The sequence below is a fragment of the Macrobrachium nipponense genome, chromosome 9 (assembly GCF_015104395.2).
Source record: "Macrobrachium nipponense isolate FS-2020 chromosome 9, ASM1510439v2, whole genome shotgun sequence".
Lineage (NCBI taxonomy): Eukaryota > Metazoa > Arthropoda > Malacostraca > Decapoda > Palaemonidae > Macrobrachium > Macrobrachium nipponense.
This window is the reverse complement of record NC_061110.1, coordinates 79929216-79934215: the sequence shown is the minus strand read 5'-3', so window position 1 is coordinate 79934215 and position 5000 is coordinate 79929216. Positions and strand designations below refer to the sequence as shown.

Below are 5000 nucleotides of genomic sequence, written 5' to 3'. Positions count from 1 at the left end.
TGTAGTGACAAGAAATTATATTTTCTTCAGATAAAGAGTAGGTTGTTTATGATTTTAATACGAATGTTTAACTCCGGAATACACATTTTAATACACAGTATAAGAAAATAAATGAAAAAATAAAATGAATAACAATTTACGAGTTCTGTTGGAGTAGTACACTGGAAATTTAAACAAGGAAACGAGAAATCTCATAGTCAGATCAGAGTAATGTCCTTGCACAGAGTACATGGTACGTGAATGAAATCTGAATTTGATGTGCTTTAATGCATTCATGCAGAAGCGTTGTGCATGTGCTTATAAAATGACTGCACCAAAAATTTACATTCTCAGTACAAGAAAGAAATGTGTCCGAAGAATTGTTCAACATACTGACGCTGTTAATGTATTTTATTAGGATAGTCTAATATTCTACACAACTAAATCAGAGATTGTTTCTCTCTCTCTCTCTCTCTCTCTCTCTCTCTCTCTCTCTCTCTCTCTCTCTCTCTCTCATACTGATATTGTTTCGTGTTGTACAACGTATAGCATACTTACTTCCCCGACTAGTGAGAAGTCTTGTAACCGAATCCCGGACAAGAGCTGACTGAGCACGTTCACGTTTTGTTGGTCAGTCACCTGTATTGAGATAAAGGTTGGGGGTAATAGTGACTGGGAATAATAAACTGCAATTCAATTAAATAGGTGGCGTAGACTATACTCGGCCTCCTGATCAGGATGGAATCTCTCTCTCTCTCTCATGTAACTCCACATTTAAAGGAATTGGAATGGTTGAAAATAAGAGACCAGTATACTCTTGACATGTGCACTATGGTATAAAAGATAAAAGCTTTAAATAATAAAATTTCCAGATTGGTTATACAGTTTCCCATCATTATCTTTATTCAGTAATGTCACTACACGCCAAAAGGGATGATTTGGATGTTGCAAGACATAAACTAGTATTGGCTCACGCAAATCAGAGTCCGAGGTCCAGTGTTGTATAATGAACAGCCACGTGAAATAAAAGAAGCTGGCTCTGTGTCTATTTTCAAGTCAAAACTAAGGAGTTTACTTTTAACATAGTCTTAATTGTTCTTTTAATTATTAGTACTTTGTTCTTAGGTTTTAATCTGGCTTATTTTTATATCTTTTAATAACTGGTACTACATTGTAGTATTTAAATCCAGGTATCCTAATTCAAAATGGGTTCTTAGTCTGTACATATTTGCTAAGACTTATTTATTGAAAATTTTATGACTATCTGATTTTTACTACATATCCTATCTTTTTAGAACTGTCTTCGTTTTTTGTATTGCCTGTACGTTATTTTTATAGACTTATTTATTGATAATTTATGACTATTAGATTTTCTATTTGAAGCTCATTTTACCTATGATTGTCTATTTTTATACATAGTTTCAATAGTTTCCTATGGTATTTATGTTAATTGGCTACATTTTTATAACTGATTTTGATATTCTTAACTTATACCAAGTTTTATGTAAGAGTTAAATTCAAAATGTTTTATACTGATATGGCTACTTATGTAGAATACCCAATGTACAATTGGAAATAAAGGATTATTATTATTATTATTATTATTACTCTCTCTCTCTCTCTCTCTCTCTCTCTCTCTCTCTCTCTCTCTCTCTCTCTCTCTCTCTCTCTCTCTCTCTCTCTCTGACAAACAAAAATAACTTTTTTTTCACTGTCACAGCTCGTCATCGCATTAGGGGAAATCCCGAAACAAAGACAAGTTTTTTCCGAAGTGGAAATCCCTCCCATCTCTGTACCCAAATCGCACGAGGATTATTGAATATCACAGATGGATTTACAGTACTGTGAAGCTTTGTGCCATGGAATTATTTTGCTGTTATTGAACGAGTATTGGTTGATATTAGACCCTTTTCAGTTTTTAGTGTGGTAGTTTTTATAACACGAATTGCAAAAAGGAGCGAGAGAGAAATTGTCGCCATAAAAAATATCTTGTATCGAAAAGAGGCGATAATAAAAATCGTTTATGTGATGTCTAAATTAGGCCCCCCACCCGAAAAAAAAGTCGTTTCAAAAGTACAATGTTAATACTGTTAGAACACTTCAAATGTAAAGTAATAAAAAAAAATGGCGATACAAGAGAACGGCACAAAATCTAGGAATGGAAAAAAGGAAAAAAATAGATATATGTAAATATTTTTGTACACTGGTCGTTTTACATTAGAAGATTCAGATAACAAAGAATTATTTACGGTTCTTTAATTTCTGTGGTGCAGAAAAGAACGTGGAATATTTTGTAAATAACGATTTTTTTTTTTAATTAACAAGGATTAAAAACAGTTGTAAAGGTGAAATTTAACGTGCAATATTTTCGAAAGGGAAACGTGTAAATAAAAAATTAAAGTAATAATGAAAAAGGAAAATTAAAATGGGTGTCAAGGCAAACCCTCAAAAGTGAAATCTCCGAAATTCGTAGCAGTAATGCGTCGGAAAATTTTTCATAGCGAACGCACTCCGGCTGTAACGAAAAACGCCCCCCCACAAAATGTTCATATTGAATTCTCGGAATTTTATCTCTCTCTCTCTCTCTCTCTCTCCCCCTCCGTCTCTCTCTCCTCTCTCTCTCTCTCTCTCTCTCCACGAGGGCGGAACAGATTGCTGGCTTTAAATTCTCTAAAATGATTACCACGGCGGGGAACACCCTTGCGGTGGCTGCATCCTGGAGCCTGATAAAATCAACAGATGACGTCACCAAATCGCATTTTTGTTTAAGGGAACACGTCCGCCTCGGTGTGTGTGTGTGTGTGTGTGTGTGTGTGTGTGTGTATTTTTTTTTTTTTTTTTTTTTTTTTTGCGGTTATCCAGTACAAGAGGGAAGTGTTTTTTACGAGAAAGTTTTTTATTTTCAGGTGTATTAGAGGCAACATGTTTTACAGGTCTTTGTATATATTTATCTTTTGGGATTGTTTTCATGGCATATTGATTACAAAGGGTTTACGTGTTAATGTTAAGTGTTTTTTTTACATTACATTATTTAATTGTGCACAACCACGACTGTTGAAATTATGTATCATCTTCTTCTCCATGAGAACCTTGTCCTGTATTTCAGTGCAGTTACCTTTTTAGTTTCCTTCTGAAATTCATTTCTCAATGTGGTTCGGATTCCACAATAAGCTGTAGGTCACGTTGCTAAGTAACCAATTGGTTCCTAGCCACGTAAAAATATCTAATCCTTCGGGCCAGCCCTAGGAGAGCTGTTAATCAGCTCAGTGGTCTGGTTAAACTAAGATATACTTAATGTAGTTTCCTTCTCACTTGAGTGAAGACTCCCGAATCATTGTATAGTTTCATTTCGAGTTTTTGCATCTATATTTGATATCAAACGTTTTGAATTGTTCAGTAATGTATCACGAAAGTTATATTTAGGTAAAAATCATATCGTCTTTCCATAAAAAACGATGAGGGAATATACAAAATAACCATTATGTTTGGTGTATAGGAGTGTAGAAGGGATTTGATGTTTTCAGTGAGTCCGTAATTTTTTTTTTTTTTTTTTTTTTTTTTTTTTGCCATCTGACGAATCCCATTCGTAATCAGAAACACCCACTTATTGTGGCAACTTTAGAGTGACGGCATCTGTCAGAAGGAGAGGAAAACGAATGAGCTGTTGTGTGATTTTGACACATATGGCTGTGGCAGGAAAAAAGAAGTCTGATGACTTAGCCAAGAATATCACACTGAATCACATTCGTGGAAACATTGTTGTGGCATACAGGGACCTGACATCTTGATTAAGAGGCTTTCGGACATTCAAAGTAGGGTGGTAGGAAATAACGAGATATTGATGTAGATAACACATCTGTTTTCCCATGTAACTATGGTAAATGGGAAACAACTCTGTTAGCAAAGGATAGGGCACTCGCCTTATGTATATCGTCTCTAAATGAGCCTTGATTTCAAGTCCTACTGTATTGGACTACCTTGTCCCCTTAACTGTGATGTATTTGTCGCTTGGATGCTTTGTCTAGGGTACTTGAGACATTTTCTCTCAGAGTGCCAGGATGAGCTAGGAAATTTCCTTCTTTCGTTTGTTCATTAACGAAATTTATCATTATAAACCAACTGTGGACTCAGATATGTTAAGTAAGGTCTTTTTCAATTATTATTTTTCTTTATTGTCAAATTTTTTTTTTTTTTTTATAAAATTTTAGGTTTAAGCCATAGATATATTTATAAGTCTGTGTATTGGATAAATTCTTTGTATTAAAATTTGATGATGATTTTATTTATTATCGGAATTGCGACGCCAGTTGACAGAGTCATCAATCAGTTTATAAGTCTAGGTTTGGGATCTGTTGTATTGGATGCAACGTATCTTTTAAGAGTATATGATACGTTCTATACAATTTCCAGTTATTCACAAAGTATTTTAGAAATGTTTTTTGATAAAATATGTCTGAAGTCCATCTTGAGACAAAGTTTGAATTTTTATATAAAACTGGCGGTTTTAAGGGTTTAATAATGTATTACGGGTTTATTATTACTTAAAAAAACTCACATGGTATACTAACATGTTACACAGGTGTTGTTAACGTAGCCTCCTGATTATAAAATAATGAATTTGTAATTGAAACCTTTTCTGCAAAATGTTTGAATCGCCAAATCAGTGCATTATTTATGAAATTAATTGGGCATAATTTTCGAAGTAATTACTATTCAATAAATGTGCTTCAAATAGTAATTTTGAACGTGAAACCTATATACAATATAAGCACAGTAATAAATGGGAGACTTCATTTTTGTAACATACATAAGAGGGTTTTTAGAAATTATTTTTTGGAGTGAGGTTGCTCTCCCCACTTTCTATCTAATGACCAGACCCAGTTTTGGCTTTACTTTGTCAATCGAATGACCAACAGTATAACGATAGATCAATCTATCTATCTATCTGTCTATCTATCTATCTATCTATCTATCTATCTATCTATCTATCTATCTATCTATATATATATACTATATATATA

The 5000-nt window shown here is 33.6% G+C and overlaps 1 protein-coding gene across 15 annotated transcripts in view; it reads left to right on the top strand.

Moving 5' to 3' along the window:
• The window catches only part of LOC135218482 (uncharacterized), a 1465909-nt gene that overhangs the window by 1428405 nt on the left and 32504 nt on the right, over nt 1–5000 (top strand). The window lies entirely within an intron of this gene.